This window comes from Trachemys scripta, chromosome 7 (genome assembly GCF_013100865.1).
Source record: "Trachemys scripta elegans isolate TJP31775 chromosome 7, CAS_Tse_1.0, whole genome shotgun sequence".
In the NCBI taxonomy this organism is placed as follows: domain Eukaryota; kingdom Metazoa; phylum Chordata; order Testudines; family Emydidae; genus Trachemys; species Trachemys scripta.
The window spans coordinates 41,580,604-41,603,473 of NC_048304.1; the positions used below are offsets into that span (position 1 = coordinate 41,580,604).

Here is a 22,870-nt window from a genome sequence, read left to right on the forward strand (position 1 = left end):
ACAGTCTCTTTATCATGAAAGTTGAACTTAGAAATATAGAATTATGTACAAAAAACTGCATTCAAAAATAAAACAATGTAAAACTTTAGAGCCTACAAGTCCACTCAGTCCTACTTCTTGTTCAGCCAATCGCTCATACAAACAAGTTTGTTCATATTTGCAGGCCGCTTCTTGTTTACAATGTCACCTGAAAGTGAGAACAGGCATTCACATAGCACTGTTGTAGCTGGCGTCACAAGATATTTACATGCCAGATGTTCTAAAGATTCTTATGTCTCTTCATGTTTCAACCACCATTCCAGAGGACATGTGTTCATGCTGATGACAGGTTCTGCTCGATAACGATCCAAAGCAGTGCAGACCAACACATGTTCATTTTCATCATCTGAATCAGATGCTATCAGCAGAAGGTTGATTTTCTTTTTTGGTGGTCTGGGTTTTATAGTTTCCACATCAGAGTGTTGCTCTTTTAAGACGCCTGGAAGCATGCTCCAAAATCTGAGAGGGACGAGGGGTGGAAGGTACTTCAGATTCTTAAACCTTGGGTCAAGTGCTGTAGCTATCTTTAGAAATCTCACATTGGTACCTTCTTTGCGTTTTGTCATATCTTCAGTGAAAGTGTTCTTAAAGAAACAACATATGCTGGGTCATCATCCGAGACAGCTATAACATGAAATATCTGGCAGAATGCAGGTAAAATAGAGCAGGAGACATACAATTCTCCCCCAAGGAGTTCAGTCACAAATTTAATTAACACATTATTTTCTGAACGAGCATCATCAGCACAGAAGCATGTCCTCTGGAATGGTGGCTGAAGTATGAAGGGGCATGCAAATGTTTAGCATATCTGGTATGTAAATACCTTGCCATGCCAGATACAAAAGTGCCATGTGAACGCCTGTTCTCACTTTCAGTAAATAAGACGTGGGCAGTATTATCTCCCATAAATGTAAACAAACTTGTTTGTCTTAGTGACTGGCTAAACAAGAAGTAGGACTGAATGGACTTGTAGGCTCGGACGTTGTACATTGTTTTGGTTTTGTGTGCAGTTATATAACCAAAAAAAAATTTACATTTGTAAGTTGCACTTTCACGATAAAGAGATTGCACTAAGTACTTGTATGAGGTGAGTCGAAAAATACAATTTCTTTTGTTTATCATTTTTACAGTGAAAATATTTGTAATAATAATATAAAGTGAGTGGTGTGCACTGTATTCTGTGTTGTAATTTAAATCAATGTATTTAAAAATGTGGAAAAACATCCAAAAATATTTAATACATTTCAATTGGCATGCTATTGTTTAACAGTGCAATTAAAACTGCGATATATTTTTGAGTTAATTGCATGAGCTGCAATTAATCAACAGCCCTAATACAGAAATTCCAACGTTCAGTATTATATTTCATATATTAGCATGACACCTACTGCAGTTTTACTTTTTATTTGTACAAACCTAAATTAATCTCTAAATCTATTGCCTTATGTAGCCACACTTGGAATATGTAACTAAAAAAGTATAATATGGAGTGCGTTAATGAAACAGTTTTTAAAATAAAAAATGTCTTGAACTGGAACTAACTAGTTTTTCAAAGGGCAGTAGAAGCCATGATTTTGCCCTGGTAAAAACCACCTCTAGTGAATCACATGCCATCCCTCGTTAAAACTGAAAATACCACAATCTGTATGCACCAAACGAATTTAACTGCTCAAAAAACTATAATTAAACATATTTTTATTCCGGTTTACCAGGAGATTTTACTTTTTTGAGGTATAGTCACCTGTAAAGTTTAAAGTTTTTTCCTGTCCTTCCCTACTCCCTGTTGATTAATTTAAATTTTTATAGTGATAAATTATTATCCTGCTGAAATCATCTGAGCAATAATGTAACACAAATAACCACAGGAATAAAAGATTTGTCTAGGCCATATTTTATGGACAGTAAGGAAGGAAGGCAAAGCAGAGAAAAAATAAATAAATTTGGCAGCAAAGAGGCTTTGAGCTACATCAGCAGCTACAAAAACTGTTGATGTCACAAGTCAATATGGGGATTTCCCAGACATAGTTGTTAATAATTATAATTTCAGGGTTTATTCAGTATTATCAGAGTCTAAAAAAGAATGAAGAACTGATACTTCTAAAAGTTGCAGAAGGCATTAGTTGTTAGTTGTATCTTCAACAGTGAAGTCAGCCAAAGTTCTTGTTGCTCTTCGTATTCCTGGAAGCCTGAAGTTGTGGAGTCAAGAACATTTTTTTGCCTTCTCAAAATTGAGAAAATGTGCTACTATCCAGTTCAAGTCACATTCTTGCAGGTTAAAAGATTTCAACCTGTGCTCCAGTACTTGAAAATTCTAAGCATACAAATAATTACCTTAAAGTCTATTATTTTGAGAACCCCATACACTCATGAACATTTGTGCTTGCTTGAACAATAATATTGCAGATATATAGATGAATCAATTGTTGAATAAATTATCAAAATTGAGACAAATCGTAGTTGAAGGGATGCTTGAAAGAGAATTGCCATTCCATTCTAAATATACCTGATGTGTGATGTTTAAAGGCTAACAGGTTTGGGTCTGTTTAGTAGTTAGGTATATGACCACCTGAAAATACCTGAAGCTCTTGTCTTTCTGCTTCTCTTTGATAGCAGTAATGGGGATAACCAGATTTTTCCAAAGTGAGATTGTCTCGTAGAGGTGGAAAGAATAGTGGTTTAATTAGGCCACAACTTTATTACTTAACTACCCAGCAATAATTAGTACACTGCAGGTTATGATTGCTTCCCTAATCATTTTGATCCAGTGAAAGGCTGCTCTTCCATCACTGGGACCCCATTGCCCTTCTCTTGTACAAGGGTTAAGGGGCTGTGGAAATGGGGTTGTCTTCTTCCTATAACAGACATTAGGAATCTCAACTCCATTCCCCAGCTTTTTTAGAGGATGCCTTCCCCTAAGTCCACTTCCAATTATGGTTTATCAGGGAAACAGACCATGTACAGAATGAGTATTTGCGTTGGAGACCTGATGCTTGCTGTATTGTGACAACTTGAACCTTCCCTCCTCACCTACCCCACTGGGTGCCTATGCTGAGCTGGGGAAGGCAAAAAACCCCACTCCATCCTAACATATGCGATGGAACATTTCCTTCCCAGTACCAAAAAAGGAAACTAGTGCAGTGCTCACTGCAGACCAAAAAACTTAGTCTTTCTTTGATCCCTGGATGGGATCATTGGTGTGAAAGGGTCTCAGGCTGGAGGTATATGGTGCATATACCCTCTCCCAGATGTACAGGTTTCAATGGCTTACCTGAATCCTGCCAGCTTGCCCACCAGTTTAGATGATACCTTTTCCTTTTCTGCCTGGTCTTCAGGAGGAGGGAAGTCTAATTCATTCTCTCTACGCTCACTGCAGCTGCTGGATGGAATAAAGTTAATCCCACATCCCTTTCTCTGTCTTTCCCCAGCTTTTCTCCTGTTATAAGGAGGGCCTCTCACATATCTTCATTCCTATAGGGTTTAAGTGATTTCTTTGCATGACTCGTATGTTTTCTTCACACAAAAAACATCCTGCTATGAAGTGCTTACAGTGTTCATCTGATATTTTACCCAGCTTTACAATGTGCTTTTAAGGCTGAAAACAATTTTCAGAAACAAAATGTTTCAAAAACACTTTTATACATTGTGTAAAAATAGCTAAAATATTTGTATGAAACAGACAAAAGCTGAGAAATAAACAACTCAAGGTATTATTTATGGAAAATGGACAGGTTGAGTATTGGTACAATACAGTGTTAGATTATCTTTTTTTGCTGCTAGTTGATGATTATTTGATTTCTAATTTCATCTAGACAAAGCAGATAATTATAACTGTGATATGAACCAAAAGTGCACCTTAAGAAAGGGACACTTAGTTACTTTATTTTTTGTTTTTTTTAGGGTGAGTGAGGAAAGTCGTTCTGGATAAATCACCATGATTGTTTTATTGCATTAGATAGTTCTAATGAGGCACTTCATTTTGCTTTTAGTTTGATGAGAGAATTACATTACTATCAACCCGAAGCAGTCAAAAAATGAGTCTAGCCCCCAAATCATGAGACTGACTTCAAAATAATGAGATTTTTTTCTAAAAAAATGTTCTTTTTACTTGCCTTCTAGCTTTTGAGCCTTTAGAGGGCACTTGTTTCATGTTTTCAAGCTTTTCTTTACAACCCCCCATGAGGGGTAGACATTTAAAAAATAAATTAAGATGAGGCTTTCATGCAATAGCATGATTCCAGTACTGGGGACTTTAAAAAAAATTATGTATCATGATAAAATCATGAAGGTTATCAACACTGGAAATAGCATAAAGAAGCTATGTATATTAGAAAAACTGAACTGATAAAGGAAGCTTGCAAGAAGAAAATTATAAATCCTATGTACTTTATTATTAAATATGCTATAACTATTAGAAGCACAGTCACTGTACTACATTAATTGCCAAAGATTATGGTGAACTACATGGGTATTTCAAATCTTATAAAAAAAATCTGAGGGGTTGATTTTGTGATTAATAAAAAATAATTCAATTTAAATCTCATTTTATTGATCCAGTTTGTAAATTGTTTTTTGTTGTTTAAAAGTTTGTTTTTGATGCAAGTCTATGAATATGATGGATTGATGGAGTAGCTGCACTTTATTACCAAAGCCAAATGAAGCACATACACACACTTGAAACATGCTCCACGTAAAGATATATTCAAATTACTTTGAAGGCATGCAATTTAAATTATAATTCCATACCTGATTAAATTTTTCTCTAGTTCCCAGATAATGGTCGTGTTGCAGATCCTCTAGAGATAACAAAATACTCAAATCTGATATGATGCTCTTAAAATCTACAATGGAAAAGGACTGTGTCGTTTTGAACTGTAGTAAAGCACTGGACTTGAAGTGTAATTTACTATAGAAGATTGCAGGGTAAATTAAAATTATGTGTTCCTTTTTCTTGCACAAACTATCTTGGAAACAAATAAGGCTATATTTTGTGACCCTGGTCAAGTTTATGTGGTTTGATCTTGTTCTCTCTTTACTTTTGGTTTGAGGTGAGGTAGGAATTTCCTTAACATGAAGAGTGAAGAGGGGATTAAATTTAACATGCCGAACACGTTTTCCCCTTTTTTCCTGTTTGGAAAGTCCAATAAAATTAGGCTGCAATCTAGTGTTTCCTACACAAATTTGCTAATTTTATTATTTTAATTAAGGTTCCATGAAAATTTTTATTACTGATTTATTTTACAGTCAGATTGCAAAGAACTAGAAAAAGATGTACTTCAAGCTGAAACTTAGTGTTGGCTTGAAGGTGACTTATTTTCTTAAATCACCTTTGGCTTGAGTTTAGGTCACGATTGTAATGTATGAAACGTGGTCTTATTGACTATCTCTATTCAAATCATGAGAGTTGGTTAGATTTTCAGTCTGTATTCTGATATGAACTCTCAAACACAAAAGTTCTTTTTTAGTATTACATAATGTATTGGGAGTTATTTACTTTTTATTTTTTTGCCAACTCAGAAACTGCTGATTTGAAACAGCAGAGGTCTGTACTCTGCAAAATACTCACATATAACCACCCTGAGAAACTTCAAAATATAGAGGAACAAGTTGTTCAATGGATATCATAACTACCTAAAGAAGTAGGGTAGATCAGCATGGGTGAACTCTGAACTGGCAATCAGGGATGGGACGGGCCCTGATTTTGATGTAAGCCCGAAAAGAAAGGAATGTCTTTGATACTACTTGTACATTCAGGCTCCATTTATACCCATTTTCCTTCTCCAGCCCGTATTCTGAGCCTATAAGCCCCAGGTTGGACTAATTTTAACTTTAGTCCCAGTGTATCTTCTATATTTTCCAAGATATTCAGTCTTTTTGGACTCTTGCTGAAAAAAGAATATAATGAAGACATTAAATGTATAGCTTTTTTAATGTCTTTTGAAGATTCTGCAGCTCGTACTAGTGCTAGTTGGAGTAGATGGCCTCTGCAGTGTGTATAGGAGAGCTTAGGGTTACACTTTTCTCTGATCAAAACCTGTACTCCACCATGTCTTCCAGAGAAGTTTGCAACTCCATCAAATGCACAAGCAGCCATCTGTTTGGGGTCCAATTGACAAGCATTTAACTCATGTGGGTTGTCACAGGTTCAGCCGATGTGTCTTCTATAACTTGAACATCTAGAAATGCATCTACTGGCCTACCGCTGATATCAAGGTAACGTACACAATGACTTAATACTTGATGCCCATTTGCATCAGTGCATTCATCAGCCATGTATGCAAATTTTTTGAATGTGGTGAGAGAGTTCTTCACTTTTTCAACTGTTGAGTCTTTCACTGTTGTACCGCATGCTTCTAGCCAGCCAGTTGAGTTTCTTGCAGAAAGATAGTGAGCATTTGCTGGTCTTGTTCAGAACCAGTGTTCAACTTCAGGTTGAACAAGTAACAATGCACATAACATTGGCCTCCGGTTTGTAGTGGGTGGTATCTCCTGCTTAAATAAAAAGTAGGATGCCACAGCCATGTTTGTTCGCATGAACTGTGTGGTGTCTCCAGCATTCCTAACAGCCTCATTAAGTACTTCTAAAATTGGCTTTGAAAGTGGGCTTATAAGGCTTTCTGCATGTTGATACACTCCGGAGGCCTGGTGTTTTGCAGCCTTTTCACGTAGTTTGTCAGTATTGGCTTTGCTGATCGGTTTCACAAACCAAGCTCCTCCACTTTTACCAATTGGGAAGCTTTCCTTCTTTGTAAGCTTTTTTGCCAGAGGTGAGCCAGTAGCCATCTTTTGTAACTTCAATAAATGGTAACACTTTGACTGACAAACATCGGGAACTGCCTTTAGGTTTTGGAGACACTGTTTCTTCAGTAGGTAGCTGTATTTGTGCTTCGGGCTGGTCGGATGTAGATATACCATTTGAACCTTCAAATGACATGTAGATATATTCTTGGTTCTTGATGTGTTCTTCACCTTGGTTAGTTTTTGAGGCCTTTGAATGGAAAAATTATTGTATTGTTTTTTGTCTTTTCATTTTCATTTTGACCTGCAACATATAAAAGAGATATGAATAAAGTAAATGTTTTGTTAGGATAATGCAAATTTAACATAAGGATAATGCAAGTTACACCAAAACACATAACAGGTCTAGATTTCTAAAAAAAATATAATTTAAAAACAAATGTATTTAATTTAAATTGACTTTTGAAAAGTAAGCCCTCCTGGGATAAGAGGGACGTCCTCTCATGGATCAGTAACTGGTTAAAAGATGGGAAACAAAGGGTAGGAATAAATTATCATTTTTCAGAATGGAGAGCGATAAACAGTGGTATCCCTGAGGGGTCAGTACTGGGGCCATTACTGTTCAACATATTCATAAATGATCTGGAAAAATGGGTAAACAGTGAGGTGGCAAAATTTGCAGATGATACAAAACTATTCAAGATAGTTAAGTCCTAGGCAGACGGCGAAGAGTTACAAAGGGATCTCACAAAAACTGGGAGACCGGGCAACAAAATGGCAGATGAAATTCAGTGTTGATAAATGCAAAGTAATGCACATTGGAAAACAATCTTAACTATACATACAAAATGATGGCGTCTGAATTAGCTGTTAACACTCAAGAAAGAGATCTTGGAGTCATTGTGGATAGTTCTCTGAAAACATCCACTCAGTGTGCAGCAGCAGCAGTCAAAAAAGCAAACAGAATGTTGGTAATCATTAAGAAAGGGATAGATAATAAGACAGAAAACATCATATTGCCTCTATGTAAATCCATGGTACATGCACACCTTGAATACTGTGTGCAGATCTGGTCACCCCATCCCAAAAAAGATATATTGGAATTGGAAAAGGTACAGAGATGGGCAACTAAAATGATTAGGGATATGAAACAGGAGGAGAGATTAAAATGACTGGGAATTTTCAGCTTAGAAAAGAGATGACGAAGGGGGGATATGTTAGAGGTCTATAAAATCTTGACTGGTGTGAAGAAAGTGAATAAGGAAACGTTGTTTAATCCTTCATATAACACAAGAACTAGCAGTCACCCAATGAAATTAATAGGCAGCAGGTTTTAAAAAAAACAAAAGGAAGCACTTCTTCACACAACATAAGTCAACCTGTGGAACTCTTTTCCAGGGGATGCTGTGAAGACCAAAACCATAACAGGATTAAAAAAAAACTAGATAAATTCCTGGAGAATAGGTCCATCAGTGACTATTAGCCAGGATGGGGAGGGATGCAACACCATGCTCTGAGTGTCCCTAGCCTGCTTGCCAGAAGCTGGGAATGGGCAACAGGGGATGGATCACTTGATGATTCCCTGTTCTGTTCATTCCCTCTGAAGCACCTGGCCTTGACCACTGTCGGAAGACAGGATATTGGGCTATATGGACCATTGGTCTGACCCAGTATGACCATTCTTAATTAAAAATTAATTATAATAATAAAAATGTTGTGTACAGAAATTCTCCAACATAATGACCTCTCAAGATAGCAACGATGTGAGATAACAACGTTGGCAAATAATGCATTTTAAAAATCTTGGCCTACTAGGAAACATATTCATATGTTTCCATTCCCAGTCACAAATCTAGCATTCTGGAGCAAAGTCACTAAAGTATAGTCCAACAAACAAATGTTTATTTAACATACCCCCCCACACACACTTTTCCCTCCACCGCAGCCCACTTACTGGTGTTGTCCTTGGTCAGTGGAGACTCAGAGTTCAGAGGTGCTTTCACGTGAGTACACCTCCCAGGTGGGGAGCAAGAAGGCACCTTGTTCGTTCCTCCAGCTGCTCACTGTTCGCTCTGGCCACTGCTGTTTGTTTGTGCCATTGTTCACTCCACCACTCTGTTGCAAATGGCCCTGTGCAGTCACCTTCTGCTGCCACTTGCCACTGTGACCTCTGCGAGTTGGTCTCTTGAGGTTCCACCCAGCTCTCAGTGATTTCAGCTGAGCTCTCGGGGCGGGGGGAACCTTGCTGCTAATGCAGGCTGGGCTGTCTCTTCCACAGAAATGCTGTCCCACAGCAGGACTAAGCACTTAGAACTGATTATCAGTGATTTCAGCTGCAGTGGTCACTTAACAGAACAAAAGACTATCTATGGAGCCTAATCAGCTCTGTCTTTAAACAGTGGAGAGGGGCAGGTCCCCACCCTCTCTCTTGATACCCTCAATCAGCACAGGCTAAGTACAGTTCTACTGCCGTTTACTCATACAATAAGAACAACAACATTTCCCCCCCCCCCCCCCCCCTTCACATTCAACTGATTTGTAACCCAGCCCCATCCAAAATCTATCTCTTGGGCAACACCGCTCTGTTTGCTGGATACCTAGGTAGATTAGGTGTGAATGTAAATACAATCTGATCCTGTGAAGCCTTTCCCTCCAGCCCCAGCTCATCACTAGCTGTCAGGGAGAGCTCATTTAGACTTCGCTTACAAATCATCATTTTAAATTATTAGGTTGGCCAACATCACCGAAATGAATGCACTGACGTCATAAAAAACAACAGCTGTATAAGGAAGCTAGTCTATGTTCATACTTTTCAAATCTATTATACTTTTTCAGATACATGTATTTTATCATACACTGTATATGCTTTTAAAGTGTGTATTAATGTTTTAATTTCAATTCAAATTTCCAAACAGTCACTAAATTGGCATGTAACTAGTTCACAAAACTGGGGGAGGGGGTGTTGGGAAAATTCAGGCGGGGTGTAGGGAAATCACTGACTGCATCTGCTGCTTAGCTGAAGAATTGAGCAGGGTTGGAGCAGAGTCCCATGCTCAGTGGGTTATCTCCTTCGACTGCAGGCTGACTGAGGGGAAAGAAGTGGGGTCTGAAGCTCCTCCCACTGTTTCAGACCTGCAGGGAGGGCTAAACGGTGCCCCAGACCTTCAGGGAGGGCTCATCTTCTCCCATTAGCCACTTTGAGCAGCATTTGTAGCAGCATTAGAGGAAGTTTTCCCCTATCTGTGACCTGTATTAGACCACCAATTGGCTGGAGAAATGATTGGCACAGAGCTGAGACTCCCAGTCAGTCCCTGCTCTGCTCCATTCTTTCTAAAGTTGATGTTTTTAAGAAGCTGTGAAGTCCAGCTTTATCCAGATGTTAAATGTAAGGTGGGATCTTTGTTACCATCCTTTTCATAGATTGTGTTTTGGTTTGTTTTTTCCAGATCTGTTTTTAAACTTTAACTTTTAACATGTAGGGATTTTGTAAATTCTCAAGTGTGTGTGCTGATAGCAAGCCTAACTGCACTGAGATTTGAGAGCTAGAAAGTTAATCCCAAAATGGACGAAGGTTCATGAAGAGTAGAAGCTCAGTAACACCACTAATACAAAGAACTACACTTAGAGAATTCTCTGTGAGAGCTTTGGTTCCCCAAGGGGTCATGCTATACCACATCCTTCCTAACAAACAACACTTTCTTAAATTTTGAGAACAGAGTTCAATTTAGAAAGATAGGTATATGTCTAGGATTAATAACTTTAGGAAACTCTTAGTGCATATTATGTACATTGTTTCACTGTTCAACATTTGCTTTTGCTCTCTTAATTTATAAGTCATTTTGTTTCACAGGCAAAGATTAAATTTCAGATTTGCAGATGTTAAAATATGCAAGATTGAAGCTGTTTGAATGAAAGGGTGGGGATGATTTAACTTTTGGCAATGACAGTATCAATTTGCAGTAATGAGCGTCTGGTTTTGAAAAAGCAATCTTACAGCAGATGTTTTTGTTTTAGTTTTCTACAAACTTATTTCCATGTTAGGAGCTTTAAAAGAGAGCACAGTAGTGAAATTATTTTATTTAGTTTTCTTGGACATAAAGATTTTTTGTTAAAGCATAGTTGTTGAAGCTTGACTAGTCTCCATATGCACAGGATATTTAAGCTTGAAAGAGTGTGATTTAAAAATTGTCTGATATAGTTTAATATGTCCATAGATGTTTCAGATGTGTTACTATTGCATTGGAAGTATATGATGCATTTTTGTTGATCTCATCAGCTCCTTGGGTGTTATGATATGTATGGAAATGTCTCATATGAAGTTTAAATTATTATTTTTAATTTCAAATGGCAAAAATTGAATTCTTAGCCAAACCAAAGTGCCCAAAAACAAATAGCTGCAGATAAATAGATTCAGAGGCAATTCAGAATCTAGTGTCATGCTTCTGAACTGTAGGTTGCATAAAGACAATAAATGGGGTAGTGAGGTGTTGGGAAAATTTAGTTTAATTCTTAGACAAATAAAATTAAATTTCCAGAATAAGTTTTGGGTGGCCATAACCTTCTGAGTTCAAATGCATTAGTTGTAGAAATAGTAGTTGCATTATTTAAACTTTCATTATCATCACAGATACATATTTTATTCATACTTTTATAGTGAATGTAAGCAGGTCATGAAAATTTTTGACTTTGAATAAGGGGTCACCAACCTGAAAAGATGAAGAAACTTGATGTAGTGCATTAAAAATAGGACTTGATATCACGAGTTGTTCATAAATACACAGGCCAATGACAAAACATTGTCCTGCATGAAATTAAATACCAAGTGGTGATTTGAGAGCTTTGCCCAGTATCAACCTAAATGCTTACCATCCCCACCTGGAAATGGACATTCCATAGTCAAGTACAATTGGCCATTTAACAAATCAAATGTATATACTAGTGAAACTGCACAGTTTACAGACAGCCTCCCATATGAATAATTAAACTTTTTAAAAACGTCTCTTTTCCTTCTCCGGTAATGCTGGCACTCTTCCAAAAATTAAACAAAATGAGGTAGAGTCATGTTTCAAGATGAGGCTTTTTTCAAAAGCCACATACTTAGAAATAGTATTTTTCTGTAAACCGTTCAGGAGACCAGCTAACTGCCTCATCCTGTCCACCCACTAAATAAGTTGCAGATGAATGGCTCTTCTGGGTTTCTGAGCAGGCACAAGTTCCAGAGACTGTATCTTTTAGAAGCAAGGCCTTAGCAGCATTTGCGGATATAGGAGTTGGAATTCCAGCTCTATTCATAGGATAGATATATTAATCTTTCCAAGAGAGGGTGGCAGAAAGAAATAGCCAAATGGATTGCATCTAAGGGAACCAATAAGCTGTCTGTGTAAAGGCCTAAAAGCCAGTCCATTCAAATACAAAGTCATTGCATATAAGAGGTTCACAACTTCCAAATATTGATTATGGTTATCTGGCCTTTAACATAATAGACATCTAAGCTTTGATGCAAATAAATCACCTATTCAGATAGCTGCATGTGAAACTTTACCTTGCTAAGGGCCTGTTCCAGCTCACATTCACATCAATGGCAAAAGCTCTTTCCCAAAATGGTTTCTGGGAAAAGAAACAAAAAAGACCAATCCCCTAATTTGTTCACTATGACTTTCCTGATGGTCCTTTCATCCAAGGAGATGTCAAAGCATTATTTTTCCATCCTAACTGCTATTTAATTGGAGAAAAGATGACATTCTGGGGACCTACTGCATTGTAGGAAAGGGAGGGCATTTATTTGACAAAGTCATTGAGAATAAATCTGATGAAATTCAGGATGTCCTGTGAAATGTGTGATATCTGAAGCATGTGGTGGTTGCTCCAAACTCTTGTTTGGTCATTCATGATTTAGGGCTGACAATCTCAGAGCTTATTTGCAGCTGTTTTGTACCTGGGCAAGGTAGCCATTTTTATTGTACTAACTTCTGTTGGTGAAAAAGACAAGTTTTTGAGCTTATATAGAGCTCTTCTTCAGGTCTGTGTAAGCTTGAAAGCTTCTTTCTTTCACCAACAGAAGTTGATGCAATAAAAGATATTACTTCATCCATCTTGCCTCTAATTGCAGAGTTTGACTTACAGGCCTATGCTTTCCTTTTGGTTGAATAATTTAATTGTTCTTCGAGTGCTTGCTTATGTCAATTCCATTCTAGGTGTGTGCACGTCCATGTGCACAGTTGTTGGAGACTTTTGCCTTATCGGTATCTGTACGGCGAGGTGTGGCCCCCTGGAGTGCCGAACTCATGCGTTGGTATATCAGGCGCTGCCTGCCCTACGCCTCTCAGTTCCTTCTTACCGCCCATTGTGGTTGGTCAGAGTGCCTCTTTCCCTTGCTTTGCAGGTGGTCAGTGGTTTTTCTCCTACTCCTGAACCTTGTGTTCCAGCTGTATATAGTTTGTTTGTAGTAGATTAGTTAGTAAGTAGCTGTTAGGTACTGTAGTTAGTCAGGTAGTGTCTCGGTGGGATTTTGTCCCATATGGGGCATGCCCGGGTCTCTGGGTTTTAAGCCCTGCTCTGACTGCAACTGCCTGTTAGAGACCCACATGGTAGCTGTTTGAAGTGCCTGGGGGAATCCCACGTTAAAGAGAAGTGTCGCATCTGTAAGAACTTTCGTCTCAGGACACAGAAAGAATGCAACATTAACTTGAGGGCCCTACTCATGGAGGCCGCTCTTCGCCCAGCCTCAGAGCCCAGCACTTCGACCTTGGTGCATGGTGCAGCCCCGGCACCGGGCTCTTCCCAGCACCAATCCCCTTCGCCGGTACCTAAGAAGAAGGCTAAGAAGAGAGACCCACCACTGAGCAAGCTGGATCAAGGGGCATTGGGCAAACGACCCCGCTCAGGCCACCTGCCCATGCCGGAGCTTCAAGGGGGCATGCCCCCAAGGGGACCTACTACACCCCCAAGGGATCCGCCACTGACTCCGCGGATCCACGCTGACAGCGCAGTCAATGCCCTCTCAGCTCCCGGCCCAGAGAGCAACGGATTCTCCCGCCACAGTCAGCTCCGCGTGTGGCGATGGACCTGGTGAAGGCTCCCTATGAGGCAAGCCAGCTGTGAAGACCTCCCAAAAGGCGAGTGAGTGCCGCCGGTCTCTGGAACCAAAGCAGAGCCCTTTGTCACCATGTCCTTGGTCTCCGCGTCAGCCCAGGTCACCGGTTCGCTGCTACAGGTCGCCGGCACTGCGCTCCCTGTCCACCCTCCCATCAGGCCTCACCTAGAAGGAGGCCCCAGTCACCTTCATGTCGTCTGTCAACATCACTGACACCTCGGGGACGCTCCCCAACTTGGAGCTGATCCTCCTACTCCCGGCACCGGTCGGACCATTCCAGGCAACGGTCATCTGTGGTGACAGTTAGCCGCCAGACCCAGGTGTCGACAGCCCTGCCTTGGTCACCGGAGGAGGAGGACTTCTGCGGCATGGAGAAGGGAGTTCAGCCTTTTGCCTAGACAGCATCATTGCCACTGGGCTCCAGCAGCTGCATCCACTGCAGCGATGCTGACCTGGCAGCAGGGCCAGTGGCCAGCACAATGGCCTTACTGGTATACCAGTGGTGTACCGGTTATGCTGATGCCCCCGTCTCACCAGTCCTCGGTCGCCTTGTCTGGACAAACCCCAGTCGGCACTGGGCTCAATGCAGAATGTGCCAGCAGGTGCTGTGGTGGAGGAACAGGTGCCCACCCTGAGATCTCCTTCCCCTGCGGGGGAAGATGCCCTGGGCCCTCCCCCCGATCATGCAGTCGTCGTCGTCCTCTCCAGACGAGGCGGTGGTGGGATCCTTCTGGGCTAGCTCACCAGATGACTTTAGGGAGCACTAAGCACTGCTCATATGGGTGGCCACCAACTAGGGCCTTGAGGCAGAGGAAATGGCGGAGCAATCGGACATGTTGTTCAATGTGCTCTCCGTGTGTGTCACACTCCCAGTGCACAAAGGGGTCCTGAACATTGCCAAAGCCATCTGGCAAACTTCGTCCTCCATCCCACCCACTTCCAAGGACATATTCTTGCCAGTCTTCTGCCCAAAGCCTTATAAGTCTGAGGAGGAACGTAGGTTGCACTTTCTGGATGTCAGGAGAGTGCTAGCCTTCTGCATCGAGAGGACCAAGCCATTTTTCAAGTCAACACAGTTGTTCGTCATGGTGGAAGATAGGGATGAAAGGTCATCCAGTGTCCAACCAGAGAATTTCTTCTTGGATCACAGCCTGCATCTGGTTCTGCTATGATCAGGCAAAAGTGTCTCCTCCGGCAGTCATAGCAGCCCACTGAACTAGAGCACAGGCATCGGCGGTGGCCTTCCTGGCCCATGTGCCAATTTCTGATATCTGCAGAGCTGCCACCTGCATACATTCACGTCACACTACGCGCTTACCCAGCAAGCCCAAGATGACAATGGCTTCAGAAGAAAAGTGTTACAAGCTGCACATCTGTGAACTTCGAGCTCACCACCAGGGATTCTGCTTGTGAGTCACCTAAACTGGAATCAACATGAGCAAGCATTCGAAGAAGAAAAAATGGTTACCTATCTTTTGTAACTGTTCTTCAAGATGTGTTGCTCATGTCCATTCCATTACCTGCCCCTTTGTTGGAGTTGCAAGCAAGAAGGAACTGAGAGGGTGTAGGGCCGGCAGCACTTGAGATACCACCGCATGCGTGCGGCACTCAAGGGAGCATCACAGCTAGTCCTATGGATATGGCAAAAGGCAAAGGTCTCCGACAATTGTGCACGCGGGCGCACACAAACCTAGAATGGAATGGACATGAGCAACACATCTCAAAGAGCAAAAGTTATGAAAGGTAGATAACCGTTTTTTTGATTGCTTCAATATGTTTTTCAATGTGGTAAAAAATCACATAGGAACTTATTTAAAAATATCTGGAACTTGTTCATTCTTGTCACATTAAAAACCAGAGATGGCTAAGTCTGTGTTTGTTTACTTTTTATATTTATGTTCATTTTCTCTATATAGCACTGAACTGCTTGTAATTACTTGCATGAAACATAAACAAGATTTTTAGAGAAAATACACATGGATTTGAGGAAATGGAAAAGCAGCAGGTATGAATGAATGAGTTCCCCCTCCCCCCCCATTCTAGAATTACTAAAGTTTTGTAATTTGTTGCTCAGAGGATATAGAAAACATTGTATGTATATTTAAAATCTCTGGATCAAATCCTGCCTTCTGCTGTATAAACTGAGTTAGGAAAGATGGTATCAGAAACCTCTTTATCTTGCAAGCAGCAGAGCAGGTTCTGTCCTACTGCTTCAACTATTAGAAGGTATAACCAGCTAGCACATAGACTTTTGTTGTACTTCCCATGCCTGTTTGACTAGCTGTTCAGCTGATGTTAAACTGTTAGCTGTGTGTAACCACTGCTCGTGCTCAAACAAGTAGTGGGCAACATCTTCTGGTGCCCTTTCCTAAATTGTCATGTACTGCAGGCATAGTATGTGTTTTGGAAATACACACATGGCACTGTTCTGCCCCAGTGTCCTGTCTGGCTCTCCCAGATAAGGGTAGGATTTTGCCAAGTGCTTAGGTTTGCATCAGATGTTTCTGGTGTTACTGTATGCTCTGATACAGCTTGGGGTTATACCTACAGGCTGTACCAAAAATGTTGTTAAAGGTATCTATTACATAAGCTTACTTCTTCAAATTGTTCATCTTTCTTTCTTTCTTTCTTTCTTTCTTTCTTTCTTTCTTTCTTTCTTTCTTTCTTTCTTTCTTTCTTTCTTTCTTTCTTTCTATTGCTTGGATTAAGAAAGAATGTTTTGGCTCATTGTTCAGCATTGGACATAGGTTTCTAGGTTCTAGGACAGCTGAGATTGAGTCTTTTGTGAGAGTAAAACAGTCATTATTTAAACAACAAGGAGTCCGGTGGCATCTTAAAAACTAACAGATTTATTTGGGCATGAGCTTTTGTGGGTAAAAAACCTCACTTCTCTTTGAAGTCTGTTTCTGAAGTTTTCCAGCAATGCCCCTCTGCCACGTACATTGGCCAAACCAGACAGTCCTACTCAAAAGAATAAATGGACACAAATCGGACATCAGGAATGGTAACATACAAAAGCCAGTAGGAGAACACTTCAGTCTCCCTGGACATTCTATAACAGATTTAAAAGTAGCTATACAAAATAACTTCAGAAACAGACTTCAAAGAGAAACAGCAGAACTAAAATTCATTTGCACATTTAACACCATTAATTTGGGCTTGAATAGGGACTGGGAGTGGCTGGCTCATTACAAAAGCAGCTTTTCCTCTCCTGGAATCGACACCTCCTCATCTATTACTGGGAGTGGACTACATCTACCCTGATCAAATTGGCCCTGTCAACACTGGTTCTCCACTTGTGAGGTAACTCCCTTCTCTTCATGTGTCATTATATAATGCTTGCATCTGTAATTTTCACTCCATGCATCTGAAGAAGTGAGGTTTTTTACCCACGAAAGCTTATGCCCAAATAAATCTGTTAGTCTTTAAGGTGCCACTGGACTCCTTGTTGTTTTTGTGGATGCATATAACACAGCTACCCCCTGATACTTGACACCAGTCATTACTTAGAGAGAAGTCATTATAACTTCTAGCAGGTATTGCATTGAGAAACATCGGCAGTTATTTTGAGAAGAATCACATGCCTAACCTCCCATTTAAAGATGAGATTCTACAGTAGGAACCATAATCCTAACAAAAAGAAAGAAAATGAAACTGAGGCAGGAAAACAATACTACTTCAGGTTTAAATCTATTGAAGTAAGGAAGAAAGTGGTGCCTACAAATTTAGATAATTAGTTCATTCTTCCCCAAATACTTCATCTTTTAAATACTGTATTGCTGTGTTGTGGCTCTCTGCCTTATTTCAGAGAATTTAGACTAAATCCTATTATGTGGTGTGTGGTTGCATTCGTGAGAAAGAGAGCATAAAAGACCTACTTCCATCTGCACAGATAGGATTGATCTTAGTACTGAAGAGTGTGCCAGAGAGAGAGGCTGGGTACTATGCAAGCCAGCAAAGCTTGCCCTTATGGAAATATATCAACCCAACTAAGGGACATAAGTGTCTAGTCTCCTCACTGGCTAGTGCATATTTATTTAGCTCCGTGCATGGAATATACATTTCTGAAAGTATTCTTGATCCTCTTGTTTCTCAGAATGTCTTAGCTATGCAGGAAGAAAGACAAAATGCAATGCATATGATTTAATTGGGCTGCAATTGTATTCACTTAACGTATCTAGGAATACCTGGCAATAAATCGTACAGTGCAGGTCATTATTCTTTCCTTAATCATTTCCACTTATTTGGGAGGGCTGCTGTCAGTCTTCCCCCTTCCCAGCCTGGTCCCAGCTCATTGCACCACCTCTCTTCCCTTGTATGATGGTGACGGGAGTCTGGAAAAAAAAAGGGGGTTTCTCCCCAGTGTATCAGATGTTAGGAGTCCTAACCCCCTCTTTTCCAGCTTGGGTGGAGAGGATGCCTTCCTCTAAATCTACTTCCAACTCCTGTTTATCACGGAACTATATATCCTCTGTGATAAGTACCTGCACTAGCCACCTGCCATCTATTAAGTTATGACATCTGGACCTAACCTTCCGGTGACGTTATCCAATTAAAATATAACCATATAGATCACTGTTGCAGCCACTGTTACATATTTGCAGCAAATATTGTACAAAGGTTGTCGAGTGAGGTGTCTATTAAAAGGTTATGTTTTGCTGGTTATGATTATGCTAGCTGTATCAATGTATCATTTTTGTATGTGAAGTTATAAGTATTGGCTCTATACTTGGATTTAAAATGTTTGCTCCTGGGGTAACGCCCACAAGGTAGCTAGCCAGCACATCTTGGAGGAACTGTTCAAATTAAATGATTCATCAAGAAACACTTGGTTGACAGTGGACCATGGGAGACGCCCATCTACACTGAGTGGACTGTCATGTAAACATGCTGTCTGGAGTGTAGGTAATGGCTTCCTGCAATGACTGAAGGAAATTGGGCATGAACATGTGACTTGCCCATGTGACTCCAAACTCCATCTTGTTGCTGTGATTTTCCACGGTAGGAACAATGGGATGCCCTCCACATGGCAAAAGCTATAAAAAGCCCTGAAAACACCTCCATTTTGTCTTCAATCCTGCTTCTTACCTCTGGTGGAACCTTGCTACAAACTGAAGCTCTGAACAAAGGACTGAATGACCCATTCAAGCTGTGGATGTACTCCAGAGACTTGACTTAAGCCAGCAGTTTATTCCATCACTGCTACAAGCCTGAACCAAGAACTTTGCCATTACTGTATGTAATTGATTCCTTTAACCAATTTTAACTCTCACCTTTCTTTTTATAAATAAACCTTTAGATTTTAGATACCAAAGGATTGGCATCAGCATAATTTTTGGGTAAGGTCTAAGTTATATATTGACCTGGGTGTGTGGCTAGTCCTTTGGGATCAGAAGAACTATTATTTGATGTGACTGGTTGTAAAGAACCACTCGTCTCAGAACCCAGTGTTTTGGTGGTGATATCAGAACAGGAATGCCTGAGAAAACTGCCTTTATGTTTTCTTGTTAGCCAATGTGGTGAAACAGAAGTTTACTTTTGTGGCTGGTTTGATATATCTTATAAAAGAATAACCACCAGTTTTGGGTTGTGTTTGTCCTGTTTCTCAGCAGTTCGTCCTGAATTTGGCATCCTCAGTTGTGATGCACTAAGGCCTGGTTACACTTCCTACCTATGTCACCAGGTCCTTGACCTGCTGTGGAGGAGGTGAAAAAATCTACCATGCCTTGGCCAATTTGCCAATGAGGGAAAAATTCCTTCTCAGCCCCAAAAGAACATAGGAATGGCCATACTGGGTCAGACCAAAGGTCCATCCAGCCCAGTATCCTGTCTACCGACAATGGCCAATTCCAGGTGCCTCAGAGGGAGTGAACCTAACAGGTAATGATCAAGTGATCTCTCTCCTGCCATCCATCACCACCCTCTGACAAACAGAGGCTAGGGACACCATTCCTTACCCATCCTGGCTAATGAATTTATCTAGTTCTCTTTTAAACTCTGTTATAGTCCTAGCCTTCACAACCTCCTCAGGAAAGGAGTTCCACAGGTTGACTGTGCACTGTGTGAAGAACAACTTTCTTTTATTTGTTTTAAATCTGCTGCCCATTAATTTCATTTGGTGGGAACAAGTAAATAACTTTTCCTTATTCACTTTCTCCACACCACTCATGATTTTATATACCTCTATCATATCCCCCCTTAGTCTCCTCTTTTCCTAGCTGGAAAGTCCAAGCCTCTTTAATTTCTCCTCATATGGGACCCATTCCAAACCCCCAATCATTTTAGTTGCCCTTCTCTGAACCTTTTCTAATGCCAGTATATCTTTTTTGAGATGAGGAGACCACATCTGTACGCAGTATTCAAGATGTGGGCGTACCATGTGGGCATATAAGGGCAATAAGATATTCTCTGTCTTATTCTCTATCCCCTTTTTAATGATTCTTAACATCCTGCTTGCTTTTTTGAGAGACCTTTTTAAATATTGGTGTTACATTAGCTATCTTCCAGCCATTGGTACAGAAGCTGATTTAAAGGACAGGTTACAAACCATAGTTAATAGTTCCGCAATTTCACATTTGAGTTCTTTCAGAACTCTTGGGTGAATGTCATCTGGTCCCAGTGACTTGTTACTGTTAAGTTTATCAATTAATTCCAAAACCTCCTCTAGTGACACTTCAATCTGTGACAATTCCTCAGATTTGTCACCTACAAAGGATGTCTCAGGTTTGGGAATCTCCCTAACATCCTCAGCTGTGAAGACTGAAGCAAAGAATTCATTTAGTTTCTCCACAATGACTTTATCATCTTTAAGTGCTCCTTTTGTATCTTGATCATCCAGGGGCCCCACTGGTTATTTAGCAGGCTTCCTGCTTCTGATGTACTTAAAAAAACATTTTGTTATTACTGTGACGTTGTGCAGTCTATATGGTTTTATAAAAATATGGTAATGAGTGAATATAATGTAACTGGAATATGCTTCATGCAAAAGGTCTCTTGTAAGGTATCATTACAAAGCTTATAATCTACTGAGTGTGATCATCCTATTTGTATAAATGTACCACTCTTGTATCTGGGACTAGAAATATGAAATATAACTCTGAGGGCCTATTGTAATTGTGCAAAGTATGCAAATTAATGGTGGTTTGGAATCTTAATGGCTCCCATCAACCAGGACAATTGACTGGGGCTCTGTTTGCAAGCAAACCTTCCTGTGAGTCAGGCTGGGAGGAATGAAGGCTTGGGGTCTTGTAGTGACATGTGATCATGTCACATGAACTGGAATCCATCTTTAACCAGGTGATTTTCCAGTGAGGGAGGGTGGAAACCCAGAGAGAGACAAAGGATTCCTGCCTTATGCAAAAGATATATAAAGGGGTGGAACAGAACGAAGAGAGAGAGCCATCATGAAGAATCCCCTAGCTACCACCTGAGAAGGAACAAGAGCTGTACCAGGGGAAAGAATTGTGCTCAGGCCTGGAAAGTGTCCAGTCTGAGGAAAAAACGCACCAAAGCATCTCTGAGGGTGAGATTATCTGTATTCAGTTTGATTAGACATAGATTTGGGTGTTTTATTTTATTTTGCTTGGTGACTTACTTTGTTCTGTCTGTTACTACTTGGAACCACTTAAATCCTACTTTCTGTATTTAATAAAATCACTTTTTAACTTATTAATTAACTCAGAGTATGTATTAATACCTGGGGGAGCAAACAACTGTGCATATCTCTCTATCAGTGTTCCAGATGGCGAACAATTTGAGTTTACCCTGTGGAAGCTTTATACAGGGTAAAACGGATTTATTTGGGTTTAGACCCCATTGGGAGTTGGGCATCTGAGTGCTAAAGACAACACACTTCTGTGAGCTGTTTTCAGGTAAACCTGCAGTTTTGGGGCAAGTAATTCAGACCCTGGGTCTTTGTTGGAGCAGACGGGAGTGTCTGGCTCAGCAAGACAGGGTGCTGGAGTCTTGAGCTGGCAGGGAAAACAGGAGCACATCTTGGCACATCAGGTGGTAGCTCCCAGGGGGTTTCTGTGATCCAACCCGTCACAATTACCTTTTGAGTTTTTGGCTAGCTGTTCTTCAGACTCCTTTTTGGCTTTTCTTATTACATTTTTACACTTAATTTGGCAGTGTTTATGCTCCTTTCTATTTACCTCACTAGGATTTGACTTCCACGTTTTAAAAGATGCCTATTTATCTCTCACTGCTTCTTTTACATGGTTGTTAAGCCACGGTGGCTCTTTTTTAGTTCTTTTACTGTGTTTTTTAATTTGGGTTATACATTTAAGTTGGGCCTCTATTATGGTGTCTTTGAAAAGTGTCCATGCAGCTTGCAGGGATTTCACTCTAGTCACTGTACCTTTTAATTTCTGTTTAATTAACCTCATTTTTGCATAGTTCCCCTTTCTTAAATTAAATGCCACAGTGTTGGGCTGCTGAGGTGTTCTTCCCACCACAGAAATGTTAAATGTTATTATATTATGGTCGCTATTTCCAAGCGGTCCTGTTATAGTTACTTCTTGGACCAGATCCTGCGCTCCACTCAGGACTAAATCCAGAATTGCTTCTCCCTTTGTGGGAGAGGCAATTAGGGCACTGCCCACTGCAGATCATAAAAAAAGTAGTCTTCCTTTGATCCATGGGTGTTAGAGGGTGCTGCTGACTTATGAAAGAGTTCCTTCCAGAATGCACAATGTATAAATACCTCCACCTCCCCCACCTTGTCTGAGCACTTTCTGTTCCTCCTTTGGCTGGGTCATTTCTAGGCTGGTTAGCTGGCTACTTCTGTTTATTTTATTTTATTTTATTTTATTATTTATATATGCATGCATGGCTTAGCTGCTTAGGCCAGGGGGAGGGTTGCATAAATGTTTTCCACCTTGGGCAGCAAAACACTTTGGGCCATTCCAGCCCTTTGGCTTGGCTCTGCTCAGGTAGGTCCTTCCTCTTGTCCCAGTCCCCTTTTTTCCTGCCTCCTGGACAAAGATCCACCGCATTTAGTAG

General features: G+C 40.5%; 1 protein-coding gene across 3 annotated transcripts in view; it reads left to right on the forward strand.

Annotated features, from left to right (window-relative positions):
• CENPP (centromere protein P) overlaps positions 1-22,870 on the forward strand; it is a 329,199-nt gene that overhangs the window by 101,907 nt on the left and 204,422 nt on the right. The window lies entirely within an intron of this gene.